General features: G+C 38.1%; 1 protein-coding gene across 3 annotated transcripts in view; it reads left to right on the top strand.

Annotated features, from left to right (window-relative positions):
* Positions 1–22132, top strand: part of macrod2 (mono-ADP ribosylhydrolase 2) — an 836537-nt gene that overhangs the window by 475944 nt on the left and 338461 nt on the right. The window lies entirely within an intron of this gene.

Genomic DNA, 22132 nt, shown 5'->3' with positions numbered 1-22132 from the left:
ACTTTTGGTACTCAGTGTGGGCAGTGTGCCAAGTCCTGCTGGAAAATGAAATCCGCATCTCCACAGAAGTTGGGATTTCATTTTCCAGGCAGGACTTGGCACACTACCCACTGCCAAAAGTACCAGTTGGTTTTATATAATATTCAAATTTTCTGAGATACTGATTTGTAGGTTTTCATTGGCTGTAAGCCATAATTATCAACATTAAAATAAAAATAAAAAACGCTTAAAATAAATTAATAATAGCTCTGTGTGTAATACATCTATGTAATAAGTATATATATATATATATATAAGTAGCACATTTTTAACTGAATTACTGAAATAAAGTAAAAAAAAAAATCATTGATATTCTATTTTTTTCAGATATATTAGTATATACTTTTTTAACGTTTAAAAGGCATTTTAAAAATGCAAGTGCATATGCATGTGCTGTATTGATAGGTAGTATTACAATGTGGATGGTGAACATATGACTGCGTTCTCCATCATCCTTATAATTATAATCCGAAAAGACTTTAAACCGCATCAATTAAAATGATATAAAAATGTTGAGAGATTACATGCTGTACTGTAGTAAGGTTGATAATATTCAAACAGTGATTCTCATAAAAAAAATAAAATATATATATATATATATATATATATATATATCATTTTCATTATTTTCCGAGCAGAGTTTATGTTCATAGGCCTCTTTGTATTTAGTCTGAATTTGATTTAATCAATCACTGTAAATAAATGTTGGTGAATGAGGAGGGAAAGAGTTCTGTCCGACTGAAATTTGATTTATGGCCAGCAGGAAACTGTTGGAAATTAAGAGTGAAATAGAGTATTATTTTGCCATCTGCGTCCTGTTAATGCAGCTGGCAGTTTATGGGCTGCATTGCTGCGGCCAGAACTCGCAGCGTGTCAGATGGTCCCCAATTTTAGGATTGTGTTACTCCTGCCTGGGGCATCTGTTGTCAATTGTCTGGGAAGGAGAGAGATGTGGCAGGAATGAGGATGCTCATCCATTCAATAACTTCACTTTTTAAACTGAATTTCTGCAGTCGCTGCTCTGTCGCCGTGGTGTTATGCGGTTCACACGGCGCTGAGCGTGTACTGGTGACCGCATTAGTGGACATAGCTGTTGAGACAATATGGCATAACTTTAAAACCACATTTTGAATGTTGTGCAGCTAAAACAGGCACAGAGATGTTGGCAGCAGGTCTTTAAAAGTCTAATTCCATAGTTTTTTGCATTTTAAAATAATTTTAAACAGTCTAGTTGTGGTCTCTAGTATGAATGAATGCCACCAGTGATCCGGTGTTTCTGTACAACCCTGCTGTAGATCACTGGATTAGTGGTCTCGGTAGAAAGACAGGATTTTGGCACTTGCTCATGAATAGTCATACATGCAATCATACATATCGCCTCTGAGGGCCATATTCTTTGGTAGAATGACTTGTGTGTGTGTGTGTGTGTGTGTATGTTGAGGGTCATTGTCTTGCTGGATGACCCACCTCCTCTTGAGATTCAGTTTATGGACAAAAATCCAGATATTTTTTCTTTAGTGCTATCTAACATAATTCAACAATAAACAGATTAAAGAATAAAATAACTGTAATTGCTCTTCGCTTAAATGAGCTGCTGGTGTATCTTTACAGCGTGAACGAGGAACTCAGTATCTGTCTCTGCTGAGACGCACAAAAGCACAAAAGCTGTTAAGATATGTATGTGCCAAAGTCAGAGCTCACCTGGTTCTTACAAGGAATGATAACTGGCACAATGATTGGTTTATTTTATGCTACACCCAAAATTAAATCACACCCATGATTAATTAAGAGAATTAATATGTCATTAATGTATACTATAGAACCAATATGCTATAGATTGAAGTAAGTGCCCAGTTTAGCAGTTTAGCACCGACAACATAAAGATTTTTTGGCTACTGCTAACCGTCCTCTCTCTCTCCTGTGTTCTCCCTCATGCGCCGCCTCGGCTGACTGATCCACCACGCCTGGTTGAACATCATCACACAGGTAAGTCATATCTATAATAGCTCCCTGTCTGCTGTTCTGTCACTCTGTCTGATGCGGTCTGATTCCTGAGCGCTGATGGGTGTGATGCTGCGCTGATATGCTATTTTCTAATGGGCTGTTGGTGGTGATACAGTCAGGGCTTTTTGTGGATGCAGAATAAGCTGCTTGTCTGGTTTTATGAATGATGAGGAGAGAAGGAAACTGTTGACGGTTAACTAATACACATTATAATATTTATACTAGAAACCAATAGGCAGGAGCTTTTGCTATATAGAAGTATTCACATTAAAAAATAGTTAAAAGTATTTTTTTTTGTATAAAACTTCTCCTTCTTGCCTTCTTCTTCTTAAATTGCCTTAATAATCAACATATATTATGAAAAAAATGTTCATCTCACATATTTGCAACAACCACCCCCTGCAAAAACTATAAAAAACTAAAACTAAAACAAAATTGCAATGTTGTGCTTCAATGTTATTTAACCCTTTGAACTCTAGGCTGTTTTTGGTGTTTTTTCTCCGTTTTTGTTTCCTATTCCTCTTTCAGGTGTTATAACACAGTAATTATATCAGACAGACACATGCCCTGATCTCTTTTACTCCAGAAGACATACAACATACATTTTAAAATGTAAAAGGAAGCAGAATTGTTATATTTGTATATTTTATATAGAACACACAAAGAAAACTACATATGCAAAAACTTATTTTTTTTTAGTCTAAATAAATAAAAATATTTAGTGCAAAATAACTACTTGGTAAAAACGTGTAAGTATAATTAAAATATTGATGTGCACCAACAATTTGTCCTCTTTTGAACTCTGGTATGTCTCCCATAATGTTGTGTGCATTGTAATATTTAGAGCAGAACTGTGCTCTTACCCTGCTAATTGAACCTTCACACTCTGCTCTTACTGGTGCAATGTGCAATTAATGAAGATTGATCACCAGGCTGCTCCAATTTAGACATGAAACCTAAAATCCCACACTAAAATGATGACAGGTGTTTCAGTTTCTTTTTCTACAAGCTAGTGTACAAAGTTTATTCTCATTGATTGCAACAATTTTAGAAGAAGAATTCTGTCAATCAGCTTGTTCTTTAAGTGCCGTGTAAAATTCAGTTTCAGCACTGCGATGGGAATTGCGATGGGAATAGCGCTAATTGTCTTTCAGAGTCGTTCTGTTCCATGCTGTGTTCAGTTGGGGAAGAGTGTGGCTGGCATTAACTCAAGCTTATTTGCAAAGCCAGGCTCCGGATCTGTGCGCCTGGTTGGGCGGCAGCAGCCAAAACCAACAGATGGGAAGAGCAAAGGAAGCGGTGGTTTAGAGTTTTCCTCTGTGAGCCATGCTGGCCTACTGCACCCATGGAGACTGACCACTTGGCAGTGCGTGTGACCACTCGGCTGCTACCAAGCAAGACTGGGAGTCTGGAAGGAGAGACAGAGGGAGAGAGAGAGAGAAAGATAGAGAGAGAGCAGAAGTCAGAGAGAAGGAGGAAGGGCAGTAGAGACAGTCTACTGGGCCGTCATGCCCAGCTGGTTTTCCATTCTGCAGCCCATGGTCTTCTTCTACCACTCTCTCAACCTCCAGAAGCCCCATCTGTAGTTTCTTGAGTTTGGAGTTTTGAAAAGTTTGCTGAAGAAAATGATTCCCCGTCAGTCATGTAGCTCATTCCGTGAGCTGGGCTTTAATTGGGCTGGAAATGTTAAAAAATGAACAAAATTCTCAATATACTGACTGAGAACTTTCTGTCTGACCCACGGCTCCAAGCTTTGAGTCAACGCTTAGCTAATTACATGCAAACCAGCAAAGTTTTGTTCTGACTTGAATGTAGTCTGGCAAAATTCTGCCTTAACTTAAATCCCGCCACTGTCGACCAACATTTATGTCTCAAACTTGACTCTACCTTAATGGAACCCCCTCACAACTCATCTACAACTCAACACAATTCTGTCTCAAATGTAACTCAACAAGAATTAGTCCCAACTCAACAGTAACCTGTCGAAATTGTGACTAAACTCTAGCTTGTTATAAGTTTGTGCCAGTTTGATTATAGCCTGATTGTAGCCTGACAATGCTCAAGTCAAGTCTAAACTCAACTGCAGCCCAACCAAATTATTTACCAGTCTGGCATAATTCTGTCCCAAATCTGTAATCTGTAGTCTCTAATCTGGGCCAGCGTTTTTTATTATTTTCAACATTGCCTGATAACTTGCTGTTTGACCCCAAAAAAAGTGTTAAATTCACACTTAACAAAATTCTCAAAAGTCTATGTCTCTATTTAAGATGTACATGTCACAATTCTGTCAGTTTATCTATAGTTGTCAGTATTATCTCAACCTGACATTAACCCAACATAATGTTATCCCAATCAGATTTTGTTCAGACTTCAAGTTGTATCCTGACAAAAACCTGTCCAAACTCAACTACAGCCCAACAAAATGTAGTTTTACTATCTGCAATTCAGTTAGCCTTACAGGTTTATTTTTTCCTATCTTGACTCTAATCTGGAAGAATTATGTGTCAGTTCACTTTAACTCTGTGGGAGTTACCCAACACTGTTATGTCCCAACTCAAACACAGCCCAACAGAATTCTGTCCCAATTTCTGGTCCAACCTGACTATAGCCCACCTGATTCTAGCCTGATATAATTGTCACTCTATTGTGTCAGTTTTGAAAATACATATATATTACTATTGTATCATGACAGCTTTCTGTCCCAAATACAGCCCAACAAATGTCTGTCCCAACTCAACTGCAGTCCAACAACATACTGTCCCAACTCAACTTTAGCTAAAGAAAATTCAACTACAAGCTTGGCATTATTATTCCCACCTCAACTGCAGCTTGACAGAATCCCTTTTTAACTGCAACCCAATAAAATTTTACTACAGCTCAAAATAACTCGATTCAAACTCAACTTTAGCCCAAGAAAATCAACTGTCCTCAAGTTTAGTTAGCTCCTACGTTGAAAGAACAAAATCTGTATGTCTCACAACAACTTTGGGCTGACAAAATACTGTTCCAACTTTACTGCAAATAAATGTAGACCAACACGATTCTGTCCCAACTCAAGTGGAGCCCAGTAGCCTGACATAATTCTACTACAAGCTTAGCATAATTATTCCCACCTTATTTGAAGCTAGACAGAATCCTGTCCCAACTGTCCATCGTGTAAAAATACTGTTCCAACTTTTATAAAAACAAATGTAGAACCACACAACTCTATACCAACTCTACTGTAGCTACTAAAAAGTCTGAAGGCCAAAAAAGTAGTAAACTCAGGCCGAAATCAAAACAGAAATTTGAAACTCAACTTAAGCCCAGCACATTCAGTATTTTAGATTTATGTCCAAACATGAATATTTTAGCTTTACTTGAGTTTTCAAGGTAGAGGAACTATTCAGGGCAGCAGAACTTTGGGACAATAGATAAATAGGAACCAGTCATCTTATTCCTGTGACGCACATGATGAATCAGGATTTTTATTCTTGTGATTTTCTATAGAACTCATACCCAGCAGACCTTTACTCTAAGAAACACTGAGAGCCGCTGGAGAACCGAGCATGTGCTCTAGAGTACTCCAGCACCCGAGCGCGAGCCGGTTCTCTCCTGTCCGCTAATAGGATGATCATACCTGCCACGCATTAATAAACCCAGCAGCCGGCCCCACCGAGTAGAATCCATTAGAGTTTTAATCAGGAAATATGATTGCTTTATTCTTCGTCTCGCCGCGCCTCTCCGCTGCTCGGGGATTCGCTGCCACTTTATGACAACTAGCTCTAGGGGAAAGAAAGACGGAGGAGCGGAAGAAGAGACAGAATGGGGAAAGAATGGGGAGGGCAGAGAAAGAAAAAGTTTAATGATATTAATTCACGCTAAACCTGCGACAAGAGAGACGACAAATCAGCTGTAATATCTCAGAATATATACACAGAACCAGGTGCACCAGTCATAACATTAAGACCACCTCCTCCTTGTTTCTGCACACACGTAACTTAGCGTAGCATTGTGAGTATTCTTGGCATGTAGCCTTCAGCTAATCCTGGCTAGCACTTCTGGAGCAGCATTAGCATTAGCCACTAACTGCACTAAGCACTAACAGTTACTTGCTTATGCTATTGCTGCTGCACTCAGCCTTAGTGAAAATCAGGAAATCTAGGCTTACTGCAAATACACAGATAAACATCCAGCACTCGTTTGACTTTAAAAGAACATTAATTCATTTTTAAAAGAATTACAGTTTTGTTTACTTAGCTTGGCTTAGCTTTATAGGTCTCGCCACCCAGAAGAACATGGCGACACCCCTGTTCCTTACTAGTATTGTGTAATGCTCCTTATAATCCAGGGCAATTTGTTAATAATGCTTATAATCTTTATATATAATTTTTACCAGCACAAAAAAAAATGGGTACAAAAAAGGACTTTCACTGAAAGGTACTTTTTTGTACCTCAATATAAGATACAGCCCCAGCGACAAGCTTTATACTCTTTTAAGCACAAATCGTTACTTATTGTTCTTAGTGTGTATGGAACCATTATACCTTAGTGCCCAGCCATTTCTCATAGGAAGGCAAAGGGGCAACAAGTGCTAATAAACACCTCTGGGAACTCCTTCCTTCCTTCAAGACTGTTGGAAAACTTTTTATTTCAGGTGGCCACCTCTTGAAGTCCATAGTTTTGATGCTTCAGTGAGAATCTAGTGTACAATGTAAATAGTCATGAAAGTAAAGAAAACACATTTTTTTTTGAGAATTAATGTATGAAAAATGCAGTCAGGTCAGTAAATCAGAGGCGGAGTGTTTATCCCAGGTCTCTGATAGCTGTTCAGCTGTTCTGGCCTTGGGCTCCGTGCTGAGGGTCGTAAATCTGGGGGAACGCAGCAGCATGGCTCAGATTCAAAATCAGCTTCAGTCTTCTCGGCCCAGCGCTGAACCTCCAGCATCTGCCTAGCCTTCACTTCCAGTCAACCCCCCCACCCCCCATCCTCCCATCCCAAAACGGTTCCTCATTTGTTGTCATATCATGCCAAAATAATCAACCGCAAATATTCCTCCCGGCTCCCGGGAAGCGGCCTTGTCACTAATTAGAGATGTTTTGTGGGAAGTTAAGAATTCAAGGGACATATTTTTCCCTGGTGGGGCTTTTCTCATCTGGTTCCCATTGTTATTCTTGTCCGAGGCACATGCTGTAGATGATGGGTTTTTATCTCTCTCTCTTTCTCTCTCTCTCTCTCTTTTTCTCTCTCTCTCTCTCTCTCTCGCTGGATGAAATGTGTCCCAGCTGGATGAATGTACGGTGTTTTTTTTTTCTTTCTTTCTTTCTTCCCCTTCTCCTCTTTCAGGCTGTCTCATTGTCTTGGCTCCAGATCCCGAGGCTTCTCGGCTTTTTGCTCGAGTGTGTTTAAGTGGTGGGCTCAACATGGATTTGGAGATGTCTCAGTGAAGAGGGCTTGGGTCGTGTCATGTCTTTCTGTCCAGTCCAGTCTGTTGGTTCTGAGATGTCTTTCCAACATCGTAGTAAATGTTAAGCCAGGTGTATCCTGTTGACAGATGAGAAGCATCATAAGTAGAGGAAGCACATGCAGAATGGGCAGATTGCTGTATTATACTTGGCAACCAGGGAGAGTGTTAGCACAAGCAGCTGTGGTCTATTCTAGTTCGTATTATACTCTGCAGCCGGTGCGTTTGAACAAGCAGCTTTGGACGAATACCTTGTTATACTCAGCACCTAGTGTGTTGACACATGTGGCTTTTTGGGGTTAATTCCTTTATTATCAGATGTGAGCCAAGCATTTAGGCCAAAATCGGACCAGAATTCGAACTAGAGCAGGAGAAGAAATCGTGAAAAAGAGTCTTGAACTTGACTAAGGTAAATTTGATATTCTACATTGGCATGGCACGTGTGTATAGGGGTGGAAGTATACCAAAGTGGGTGTATATGAATGTATACCAAAATATGTATCGGCAATCTGTCCTGTGTTAGCTCCTCAGTGCTCGATGCAGTCCTCCTGGTGGACGTTTTTTCCGGTTGAGAGTACGCTATGTGTGATTGGCTGCTGCTTCTCACCAGTGTGTGTGTGTGTGTGTAGATGAGTGTAAGTGATTGTGTTTACAATGTACAGTAATTATAAGCATCCTTTGGTGCCTTTCTAAAGGGGCTTTATGAGTGTAATTGTAAGTAATTATGTAAAAATAATGCTATGAGTAGGGCTTTCTTACTTCCAGAGAAATAATTAAGTATTATTATAAAATCAATTGTGTCTTCTATTATGTTTTCAATAATTGTTTTTCTTTTTTTTTTTTTATTAAAATGTATTTTCTCCCCAATTTATGTGGCCAATTGTGCAACCATTCATCTGCTAATCTGCTGTATTTTCCACATCAGTAGTGATGTGCCGAGTAGCATCACAGCGCTAACGCTCGGAGGAAAGCGCAGCAACTCGGTTTTAATACATCAGCTCACAGACGCAGCCTTGTGCTAATCCACATCACCCTAGGAGTGATTAGGGAAAAGAGCGCCATCTACTGTACCCACAATTGGCCTTGCTCTCTCTGGGCTTCAGCAGCTGATGGCAAGCTGCATGACCGGGATTCGAACCGTTTTTTTTTTTTTTTTGATAACTTTCTATTAAATTCTACAGAGTACACTTTGTAACTTGACAGTTCATCACAGAACGAACTAACGTAATCCCACCTGTGATCACTTACAGCGATTTCTACTGGTACAGAATAAAAGCAGCAGTTTCTAGAGGATCCATCACTTTAAAGCGCATTTCACAGCTAAAAAAATCACCACGGGCAAAAAGTTGCTTTCAAAAAAACTGCAGGATAAAGCTCAGGAACCGCAGAAGACAAGACAGCGGTGAGAAGTAGGGGATTTTAGAAGCTTCAGGTGAGTAAAGATATTAAAGATTGATCCAAAGAGACACAGGGAGCTTGAGATAAGTCCAAACTTAGGAGGGAGTGTTCTCATCTCTAACTGACCCACATAATTCTGTATTTTATACATATTTACCTATTTACTTATTTCCCCCAAGGTACAGTACACTCTGTAGAGTAAAACTAAACAAAAAATGCATTTACACAAATTCAAATTTCTTAGAGAATAAGATAAAAAAATGTGATCTAAGAAGATGCTAAGAATACTTACTGGAAAGAACATGATTGTTCAGTGGGGTGTAAATTGAGAATCTTCAGGAAAGGAGCAAAGGTCAGTTTCAAGCATGTCTTCTAATTTCTGCTTTTCCCCGTAAATGTCTTTCTTTTGTTCAATTCTATACAGCTCTTTACAATCCACATTCACATCAGTGAGGTCAGCGCCTCCTTTCCTAAAGGAGAAAGCGTTTTTAATAAAGGTGACATTCCTTGTGTAGAGCAGTAAACGTGAACAAAACGTCTTGTCAACATCTTAACATCAAAAGTTAGTGGACAAAAATCCTGATATTAGATTTTTTTTTTTAAAGCAGTATGCAATACAATATAACTGTCAGTGAGGTATGTATTGAGAATTGTCAGAAGGTCAAGGCTTCTTCTATACACCAGAGCAGCTTCAGAGATGCATCGATTTTAAAAGAAGCATTATAAGTATAATAAAGCTCAACATTTCTCCCAAAGTCCAAATAAAAATATTTTGTCATTTAGAGCGTTTATTCGCAGAAAATGAGAAATGGCTGAAATAATAATAATAAAAAAAAAGATAGACCTCAAATAATGCAAAGAAAACAAAAAGTTCATATTCATACATTTTTAAGAGTTCAGAAATAATCAATATTTGGTGGAATAACCCTGGTGGTTTTTAATCACAGGTTTTTTTCATGCATCTTGGCATCATGTTCTCCTCCACCAGTCTTACACACTGCTTTTGGATAACTTTATGCTGCTTTACTCCTGGTGCAAAAATTCAAGCAGTTCAGCTTGGTTTATATTTATATTATTATCTACACAGATGCATGCATCTATCTATCTATCTATCTATCTATCTGTCTGTCTGTCTGTCTGTCTGTCTGTCTGTCTGTCTGTCTGTGTCTTTCTATCCATCCATCCATAGCAGCTACTGGAGCACGATTTTGGCTATTCTTCATTTTAGGAAACATAAAATAATTTTTAAAACAGAGGACATACGGCAAAACAGCAAAACGCTACTTATAAACTAATGAAGTTTATATGATTCTGTTTTTAACTTTTTCAAGCATTCAGCACAATATGAAATGCGCTTTATAAGCTATAAATTTATTCACAGTAATTATCCTCACACTTTTGTCACTTCTTCAGATTTTCTGCCTCTCTGTAATTCCACTTTACATGTTAAATATCTGAAAGGAACAGTAAAGTGGCTGAAAAATAGACTTTCTACATTTTATTAGTCACATGAAAGCAAATAACAAGCAAGAATTATAGCGGCAGAGCCCCCCGCAGAGGATCCTTTTACGTATGTAAATTTTTTCAGCGAGAAAAGAGGCGCTTAGCACGCCAGGCACATGCCTTCAGACGCTCGGCTCGTTCTGAAGAGGAGAAAAAAGAAAAAACAGATCAATTTACCCCTTCTTCTTCATTGACTTCTACAGTTTATTTCTTTATTTATTCATCTAAAACAGTTCCTTCTAGTCTGAAAAAAGCATTTTTTCTGTGTTTATTTTCAGCCCAGACTGGTTTAGCCTGGTTTGAATTACAGTTTTGTTTACTTAGATGATGCCTTATAAACATGGTTTTACGTGTTTATAACAATGTATAACACTTTATAGCCATTTTTTTATGCATTATGAATAGTGCTTAATTATTTATGTTGTTATTAATACCATTAATTACCATGATGGACATTATAATATTTATTTTAAGTATAAATGTATTATGCGTGGTGAAAAAATAAAAATAAAATAAAACTACAGCACGCTTTGTCGATACCAGGTTTTTGCTATAGACAAATATACCACCATATAAAGTGATCACAGTTCATAATAATACATAATAAACATAGCTATAATATATATATATACACATATATATAGAATTACAGTTTTGTTTACTTAGATGATGCCTTATAAACATGGTTTTAAATATTTATAACAATGTATAACACATTATAGCCATGTTTGTTTTTATGCATTATGAATAGTGCTTAAATATTTATGTTGTTATTAATACCATTAATTACCATGATGGAAAATACAATACTAATTATAAGTATAAGAGTATTATGAGTGGTTAAAGTAATAAAAAAAATGTAGAACTACAGCACGCTTTGTTGATACCAGGGTTTTGCTATAGACAAATATACCACCATATAAAGTGATCACGGTTCATAATAATACATAATAAACATAGCTATAGAGTCTAATAGACATGACATTCATAGAAAGTGTTACTAAAAATGCTTTTTCTGGTTTTATTTTCAGCTTAAACTGGTTCAGCATGGTTTTATCACACCCCTGACTTGCTTTTTTATATTCCACATTTCCTCTATTTCGTATACTATAGGCAGTATAGAGTATTTTTTTTCTTCCGCTCCGTATCTCCGCTGATACGGGAATGCAGTAGCTACAGTGCGCGCTGTGGAGATAAGTTTTCCATTAGGCAAAACAAAATTCCAGATTATCTGTGCGATGGGAAAAGCTGGCGTAATGTGGAGCGTATGAAAGACAGGTACGCCATCCGGCACAATACCGTTCAGAATTTTAGATTTCCACAAGCAGAGTTTATCATTTAGATCCTGTCCACCCCTCGTCGTCTGGTCGGCGGGACTTGGAGTGAAGGTGGAGGTAATGAACGGGTTCGAATCGCTTGCTTTTGTTGGAGCCATCAGACATTCTGAACCATCGCTTGGAGGGTCAAAACGCTGCCAGGAGAGGCTTTAGAGGGAGGATATGGAGCAGAGATGAAAGAGTGACCAGAATGACTGAAGGTACACAGTATAATACCTCACGGCCGGATCTGAGACCACTCGCGAGACACCGTGTTCCACCTCAGCAGAACTCAGACCAGCTTCTTTAAGCTCCTCTTTCAGACTCTTTTATTCTCCTTGTTTCTTCTATCGCAGCTGAAAGCACAGTTTAGTAACCTTTAGGAACCATGAGCTGTAAAAAAAGTTGGAAAAAGTAAAGAAAATGTACGAAAAAAAGGAAAAAGTCCCCATGCAAACACTTTTACCAAACACAATACCACAGTAACCACCTAGAAACATCTTAGCAACCTCTTGGGCTATCATGGTAATCAAGTGGAACACCATAGCAAGCGTCAGATACTGTAGATCAGGGGTGTCCAAACTTTTCTCGTTGGGGGCCAAAAGGAGAAATATATATAAAACAAGAAATGAAATATACCACTTATAATAATACATTTACTTGATTACTATCATTTACACACACTGTTTTACATACTGTTTTTCAAATAAATGTTTCGTATCATAATGTCTCTTAATATTAAACTCCTTTATTACAGTAACTGATTACATTTGTAGTGTTTTAGACTCTTTGGTCCGTTTTTCTGAGCTACAACTGCGCACTCTCGCTGCTTTTAGACTCTTTCACTCGTTTCCTCCGCTACAACTGTACACTCTCTCTGCTTTTAGACTCTTTCACTCGTTTCCTCCGCTACAACTGTACACTCTTGCCACTTTTAGACTCTTTGACTAGTTTTCTGCGCTACAACTGAGCACACTCTCCACTTTTAGACTCTTTGACTCGTTTTCTGCGCTACAACTGCGCACTCTCTCTGCTTTTAGACTCTTTCACTCGTTTTCTCCGCTACAACTGTACACATCTCTCAGCTTTTAGACTCTTTCACTCGTTTTCTGCACTACAACTGTACACTCTCGCCACTTTTAGACTCTTTGGCCCATTTTTGTGCTACAACTGCCTGCACTTTTATAATGATGCACTTTTCTGTTTGTAGCACACTCAAAAACAAGATTCAGCAAACAAACAAACAAACAAACAAACTAACTCACTAACAAAAATACATTATTTAATACTATCTTTTTTATGTTTTCTGCATTGCAATATAATGATTTGCTTAACATTGTTATTTTTATTCCATTTAACTTTTCTATAACTTTCATGCTTTAATGTATGTGTATTTTTCAAATGCAGTGGGCTATTTTGCTATTTTGCAAACTGCTGTTTGGCTTATTGGCTGATATATGTCTGTTCTGATGCACAATAGGTTTTTATCTGTGTGCAAGAATACACAAAAAAGAAGACTCTGAGAAGATTCTGTCCATTGCAGTGCACATATGATCTAAAAGGGTTAAATAATGAACTGTAAAAGTGTCTGAGTCTGAATATAATGTTAGAATTTAATCTGCTGACTGTTTAAAAAATAATACAAGTTCTCTTATACTGTAATATATGTTAAACGAAACGCCCCATCCATCACCTAGACCACCAGCAGCTCATTTCCAGAGAATATGAAGAGTACCCCTGAGCTTTTCTGAAGTTCTGCATTATTACCTGCTGTAGATATTCAGAGTGAACTCTACAGATGGGAACGCCGGAGTCTGGACATGCTCCACGGAGCAGTGCCGTACCTGCTTCCGGACTCCTCAGGGACTTATATCTTTTGTCTCTAAAGGTTGGAAAGGACGGACGAGCAGCGAGAACATCCCTTAACACTGCTCCCAACAAACCGCCCCCCCCCGAGAGCTCCGCCCGCTCGCCGGCGGAGGATTTAACACTGCAGAGATAATTGACTTTCTGCAGCGGGGGTTCACCTGTCACCCCGAAACCCACACGGGGAGGAGGAGTCGTTAGGAGGTGTGTTCAGAGGAAGCGTTCAACCTTCTAAGAGTCTGAATCCATTTATTCACCAAATACAGATACAATACAGACAATACAATAATACAGGGCTGTTCAAGCTACGGCCTACGTTATTTTAGAAATTAAATGAAAGTTGGCCCGCTGTTAAGCAGGTTTTTATAATGTGAGATTCAAAGTTTGAATGCTAGGTTTGCAAAGAGTCTAAAAGCGGCGAGAGTGTTCAGTTGTAGCACGGAAAACGGGCCAAAGAGTCTAAAAGCAGCAAGAGTGCACAGTTGTAGTGGGGAAAACGGGCCAAAGAGTCTAAAAGCAGAGAGAGTGTTCAGTTATAGCGCGGAAAATGGGCCAGAGAGTCTAAAAGCAGCGAGAGTGTTCAGTTGTAGTGCAGAAAAACGGGCCAAAGAGTCTAAAAGCAGCAAGAGTGTGCAGTTGTACCACGGAAAACGGGCCAAAGAGTCTAAAAGAAGTGAGAGTGTACAGTTGTAGTGGGGAAAACGGGCCAAAGAGTCTAAGAGTGGTGAGAGTGTACAGTTGTAGAGCAGAAAACGAGCCAAAGAGTCTAAAAGCGGCGAGAGTGGGCAATTGTAGCGCGGAAAATGGGGAAAAGAGTTTAAAAGCAGCGAGAGTGTTCAGTTGTAGCACAGAAAACGAGCCAAAGAGTCTAAAAGCAGCGAGAGTGCGCAGTTGTAGCACAGAAAACGAGCCAAAGAGTCTAAAAGCGGCGAGAGTGGGCAATTGTAGCGCGGAAAATGGGGAAAAGAGTTTAAAAGCAGCGAGAGTGTTCAGTTGTAGTGCAGAAAAACGAGCCAAAGAGTCTAAAAGCAGCAAGAGTGTGCAGTTGTAGCACGGAAAACGGGCCAAAGAGTCTAAAAGAAGTGAGAGTGTACAGTTGTAGTGGGGAAAACAGGCCAAAGAGTCTAAGAGTGGTGAGAGTGTACAGTTGTAGCGCAGAAAACGAGCCAAAGAGTCTAAAAGCAACACATGCAACCCCACACATGGCACTGGGAGCAGATAGCTTCCACACCTGCAGTGAAACTGACCACACCAAAGTTCTGCTCTAAGAAATCATGAAGCAAAAGCTCCACGGTCCAGAAAAAAAGGGCTAGTGTTAAAAATATATATAAAAACGCACTGAGAGAGCCATTACAGTGCACACAATTATTTCAGTGTGGATTTTGATGTGTGTTAGAGGTCACCATCGTCTTGAAAGTTCCACCCACACCCAGTTTCAGCTTTCTGTCCGAGGCAGATTTTGGGCTGAAATCTGCGAGTATATGTCTAGTGGAATTCATTATGCTATTGATTTTCCGCAGATCCCTCTGCCCACTGGCAGTGAAACAGCCCTAAAGCTGTTGATTCACCTCCATATTTGGCAGTGGAGTTGGAGTGATAGGGTGTGCATATCCAAAAAGTCCAGTTTCAGTCTCATCTGACCACATCACACTATTCCAACTGTAGTCTCAGTGACAGATCCAGGATCTGGGTTCTCTCGCTCTCAGGAAAACTTCTTTCCAGGAACTCCTCCAGAAACCTCAGTAAAAAAAAAAGTAGATTAAAGTATACTAAGCATTATTATGCTATAGAGCACTAAAGTGTTCTTTAAAGAGTGCTAAAATAAAAATAATAATAAACAACTTTATCTGTACTTATTATACTTTAATTACAGTATAACAATAGTACAAAAAAGTCTTACTTAAATTGTGCTAAGTGTACTTAACTGTCCTAAAATGGACCTATTTTAAATATACTTAAGTAACATTTAAACATTTAAATGTAGTACTTCATGTACAGTATGTAACCCCATATTTTAAATATGCTTACAGTAAAAATATGATACATTTAATAACGAGTATTACAACTGTATCACTATTATTATTATTATTATTATTATTATTATTATTATTATTATTATTATTATTATTATTATTATTATACACCAGGTATATTAGAAATGTACTAAGAATTGATGTAAAAAATATATTAGATCTATTTACATTAGAGTACAAATATATGTTATGTCTCATATGTTCCTGTCTTTTGCAAGGAGCACACTTCTAGTATACTTTGTTAAAAATATATAAAAATATATATTTAATATACTCTACAATTATATACTATATAACTTTTAGCTCTATTTGTAATCTCTATAGCACCACCTATATTTTAAACACATATTTGACATGTTTGGCAGGATAGAAAACTCTTAAAACTTAAAAATTGCCACACTCAATAAGACCTCAAAACTACTTTCTCCAGTTTCTCAGTTTGGCCCCGTATGAATTGCACCATTGTGTGAGGGCCCTACATTCCCCTCGTAAGTGATTCTATTTGTAAGTGTGAACACACCCAAGACTCATTTAAAACAAATAAAAAAGGTGGTCTGAGATTCTTTTTTTTAATGCACTGTCACTTTAAATCTAAACCAAGGATACTCTGAAACAACCTTCTAGCCTAATCTATTGGTGATGGGCAGTGCTGCACCGCGGGCTGCCAGCAGGGGGACAGGTAGACATAGGGGAGGAAATGGTAGAGTGGAATGCCAAATCTCCTACTCCCAGAATCCCCGGCGGTGATTAGTGTCAACCAGCTGCACCTGTGCACTACCCTATATAAACCTCAGTCAAACCAGCCCTCACTGTTGCAGCTTCACAGAGGGGTGACGGTACTAGAGGGTATAAGAAAATAAAAGATAAGAAAAGAAAAGAAAAGAAAAGGTGATCTCAAAAAAGGAAAGTTATCTGAAAGGAAAGCCACACAGAAAGAACATAAAATAAAAATAAAATAAAATATCTCAAAAGAGAGCATAAAGAAAGGACTGAGCTATGATCACGCCTGAGTTGGTACACGCCTTTTTTTTTTGGCATTTCCTTTGTTCTGTTTCCCGCCTTTTTTTCCACACCTCTTGTGGGGTTTATTTTCCCACCCCTTCTCCAGTCTCCTTGAAGAAACAGTCACTTAAGCACAACACATTTAAAATGATTATCCCAAAACCATAACTAGAGCTAAATAATAAATAATAGAACTATATTCTTATAAGTATACAAATATATATAAAACACTATTCTTAAACTCGACAGCGCCCCCCCCCCCCTCTCCTTGTACTGGCAATGCATTCTGACAGGCTGCACAAATCAACTGCTACTTAAAAATATATCTATCAGGGTTACGTCCAAAAATATTCGCTCTCAGCTGCACTAATGTGAAATCCTGCCATTGTGCGTCCGCCCGCTTACAGATCGCTCGTCGACGGGCGTAAAGACCTTGAACGGCTGCCGCTATTCCACGCTGAAGCACATGATGCAACTCAGTGACATAACGTGAAGAGAGCAGCAAGGATTTCTTTTCTCTTCTTTTTTTTTTTTTTAGTGACACTTTATGTTGAGTGGTGCCTTCTGCTGAAATAAACACTCCACACACACACACAGAGCTCAGCAAGATACAGTATCAACCACATATCAGTGATACAGCAGCACTTCAGCATCTCACTCCTTTATTTAACACAAGTGAGTAAATAAAAGGCCGCGTAAATCTGCAGAAAATAAGTTTCTTTGATTTTACCAATTTGAAAACCTCTGGAATATAATCAAGAGGAAGATGGATGATCACAAACCATCAAACCACCAAACTGAACTGCTTGAATTTTTGTTCACTCCAGGAGTAAAGCAGCATAAAGTTATCCAAAAGCAGTGTGTAAGACTGGTGGAGGAGGAGAACATGATGCCAAGATGCATGAAAAAAAATGTGATTAAAAACCAAACCAGGGTTATAATTGCACTATTTGAGGTCTGAAAGCTCTGTATCTTTTTTTTTTTTTTAGTTATTTCAGCCATTTTTCATTTTCTGCAAATAAATGATTTAAATGATTTTTTATATATTTTTATTTGGAATTTGGGAGAAATGTTGTCCGTAGTTCATAGAATAAAACAAAAATGTTCGTTTTTACTCAAACTCAAGCACATTTTCTAGAGCTGTATATATATATATATTCTGAGAGTTCATACCTAAAATAATTTGTCCCACTTAGATTATGGAACTAGTTTAGGTTAAAAAAAAAGAGATCAGAGTGATGGTTTGCAGTGTTTTTCCACAAAATCTTACAGCACTTCACTTTATGCTTTCCTCTGCTGATGGCAATTTTTTTGGAGGTGCGGATTTCATTTTCCAGCAGGACTTGGCACACTGCTCACACTGAGTACCAAAAGTACTAAAGGTTGCAGGAAGGCTAGCCTGTAATGTTTTAGAAAAAAAAAATCCCTGAAACGTTTAGAAAACATATGATGTAATAATGGTTTCCATCACTGTTGCCCTCTGCTTGGCCTGTGTGGTTCTGTTGATGGGAGTTTGAAGCTGGCAGCGATGCTCTGAAGGTGGGGATGGTATGACGGGTATGAGTGGCAGGGCAGTGGCTCCAGGGTTCAGTCCCGTTCCTCCCCCAGGGGCAGCAACGTTCTGCATGAACTCCATCTGTACACACAAACAGAGCTAACGGGATGTGGCAGCCTCCGTCTGCTGCTGGTAGATCCAGCGCCAGGCTGGGTGGCCCCTGCTCAGCGGGCACCCCCCAATCCCGCTCTGTTTGTTGTGAGAGGGCGCACAGTGATGCCACGCCGGAGCTCCACATCACACGTGAACTCCTTCTCTTTGTCTTCAGCAGGCTCGACCGCGGGCTCCTCAGCTGTTCAGCCTGTACCATTTTTACTAAAGTAATGACGGCAGAATTCCCATGATCCAAACTCCCTGCAGCTGCCCAGATGTGGCAGAATAGACTAAGCGGAATGAGTTTAGTGAAGAAAAAGTGTAAATACAGGTTTTTCCCACCCAAAAATCAGTGTCTCAGAAAATTTGAATATTATATAAGACCATTTGGTACTTTTGGTACTCAGTGTGCGCAGTGTGGCAATTCCTGCTGGAAAATGAAATCATCTCGCATCTCCACAAAACTAATTATCAGCAGAGGGAAGCAGTAAAGTGAAGTGCTGTAAGATTTTGTGGGAAAAAAAAAATGCACTGACTTTAGACTTGATAATAAAACACAGTGGATCAACACCAGCAGATGACAGACATGACTCTCCATCAAACCATCACTGATCATCAGTAAATTTTACATTTAATTTAAAGTAAATCAAGGGAGTCTGGAGGAAGAGTGGAGAGACACACAGTCCAAACTGCTCGAGGTCTAGTGTGAAGTTTCCACCAATCAGTGATGGTTTGGAGACAATATCAAATATAAAATAAGAATGTTAAACACAGGCCAATACAAAGGACATTAAAAAACAATTAATTGTTTTAGTTAATTGGATTTAACTGGACTTTAACTAACTTTATTTGGTATTAGATTTTTCTGTGCATTACAGGCAGAGAACAGCATTTATATATATATATATATATATATATATATATATATATATATATATATATATATATATATATATATATTTTGTCATTGGAATATATCTCAGGTCTGAAAGGGTTAAAAAGAAAATAACACTTGTTGGAATGAACTTAAACGCTTAAAAATGTTAACATTTTAAAAGCTTGTCTACAATATTTTTTTTTTATAGAGTAACTGATCCCAGAACGGTTTTCTAGAGCTTGTAAGTTCTTGAAGCACACACTGTTGTAGTTAATACACTAAATCACCTGTGAAACCCTGTGTAAGCCCTGTTTTACCCTGTTGCTCTTACAGTCATGTACATCTCCTTTACTTTCATAACAGAGCGTGTTTTTCCTCCAGTCTCGTGTAATTTACTGTAAATGATCCAAGAGAGCAGAGCTGGGGTTTCCAGTCTCAGGTCTGGAAACACGATTGTTTTGCTCATTTTCGGAATTATTTTCATTAATCTAGGACTGATTCAGCTCATTGACTAATTACCGAGCTCTCCGTGAGAAGAATAATCATGGAGGAGAAACGCTGGAAACCTAAGCAGGGCTGCAGAACATCTACCATAAATGGAACCACTGGCAGCTCCCAGTGATCCCAGTAGCTGAGCTGTGATTGGCAGGAGGAGGTACTGGTCCAGTCGCTCTGCTAGTCTAAACAGACGCCTGCTAAACCACTCAACACACACAGCGAGGCCCCTGGGGCCCCGAGAGCCGCCATCCTGCCTCCCTGAGCGTCAATCACAGCTGAATATGTCTAGCTTTATGCTTCACCATAAGCAATGCTTATGAGTGGCACAGTGGATAACACCACCCCCTGCCAGTGAGCTACTACATCATACGGGAGACTGGGGTTCAATATGCTACAAATATTAAAACCTTGTTCCTCTTCACTAAATCCCAAACATGCTTCACTATAAACCCATTTAATATGGAGAAAATTGGGGCTTATTCCATATCTGTATCTTAAAAATTGAAACAGTAATAATAATAATAATTTAATAATTGAATTAAATATGCATGGTTTACCATACTGAACACCATTATCCACTTTTTACTGATTCATTTACTATATAACTATAAATAATTCAGTTGCTACTACAGATGATTCTGTATCTACTATAAATTAATAAATATGTATTTTCTAGAAATGATTCAGTTCTGACCATAAATAATCTGTTTACCCCTATAAATGATCCTATAAGTATTTTATTTACTTCTACAGTTCAGTTACAGCTATAAATGATTCAGTTGCTACTATAGATTAATCTGTATCTACTATCAATAAATAAATACATAAATGAATAAATTTGTATTTTCTAGAAATTATTCTGGACCATAAATAATTTGGTTACCCCTATAAATAGTTCTATAAGTATTTAATTCCCTACTACAGATAGTTCAGTTACAGCTATAAATGATTCAGTTCTTACTTTAAATGATTCAGTTCTAAACATAAATAATTTGGTTATTTCTATGTATGATTCTGTATCTATTAAAAAAGATTCAGTATTTACTATAAACGATTCAGTTCTAAACATAGATAATTCGTTTATATATATATATATATATATATATATATATATATATATATATATATATATATATATATATATATATATATATATAAATGATTCTTTATCTACTATAAATGACTCAGTTCTGACCGTAAATTATTTGTTTTTTTCTATATATGATTCTGTATCTACTGTAAACGATTCAGTATTTACTATAAACGATTCAGTATTTACTATAAATGATTCAGTTCTGACCGTAAATTATGATGAGTAAAGGATGAGTAGTATTAAACTGTTACTGTAACTGGTGTTTTTTTGGGGGTGAGAAACTGATGTTGACAGAAAGGTCTTTAAGAGTTTAAAGAGTTAATAATCTTTACCAGTGTTGTTAGGGTTTATGGTGAAGGTATAGATTCCTGCAGTATTTATTCTGTATATAGACTCACTCAGACAGGAAGTTGGAGGTTCTGCAGAGCCCCATCTGGTATAAACACATTGGCAGGCTGATGCTGTGGGTGCAGCTGGGGAGGCTCTTCAGCAGCTCATGCGAGCGATCTCGTTCTGTTTATACAAAATATTAGACTGGTTCTCTCTGTCTGGATCCCCCCAAACCTGCCGCCACTTACACAGAACCAGAGCCTCTCCTGCTGCTCACCCATAACCTCCAGAACACATAACCCAAATCAGGGTTCTGCTCCTGTAGAGAGTGTTCTGCTCAGAGCATCCAGCAATCTGCAGACGGGGGCTGTACACCGTAGCTATTCATCTGAATCAGCAGATATAAATATGATCACTCAAATCCAAACTACTACAGGAGATCGTCTGAGAGGCATTTAAAACAAATACTATACATCTGATTGATCACTTAAACCCAAAATACTACAAGAGATTGTCTGAGACACATTTAAAAAAGAAACTATAAATCTGATTAATCACTCAAACCCAAACTACTACTGGAGGTGGTCTGAGACGCATTCAAACCAAATACAAATTCAATTGATCACCCAAACCACTTCAGGAGATGGTCTGAGATAACATTAAAGCAGATACTATAAATATGATCGCTTAAACCTAATCAGGAGATGGTCTGAGACACATTTAAAACTTAAAAATCAGATCATTCAAACCACTTCAGGAGATACAACAGATACAAATCCGATTAGTCACTCAAACCTTTTCAGAAAGTGGTCTGAGAAAAGTTTAAAACAGATCCTATAAATCTGGTCACTTAAACCACTTCAGGAGATCGTCTGAGACACATTTAAAACAGATACTATAAATCTGATTGATCACTCAAACCCAAACTACTACAGAAGATGGTCTGAGACGCATTTAAAACAAATACAATAAATCTGATCACTTAAACCATTTCAGAAGATGGTCTCAGACGCATTTAAAACAAATACTATAAATCTGATTGATCACTTAAACCCAAAATACTACAAGAGATTGTCTGAGA

This window comes from Astyanax mexicanus, chromosome 7, assembly GCF_023375975.1.
Source record: "Astyanax mexicanus isolate ESR-SI-001 chromosome 7, AstMex3_surface, whole genome shotgun sequence".
Lineage (NCBI taxonomy): Eukaryota > Metazoa > Chordata > Actinopteri > Characiformes > Acestrorhamphidae > Astyanax > Astyanax mexicanus.
Note: the sequence above shows the minus strand (reverse complement) of the source record. Positions and strands in the feature narration are given on the sequence as shown.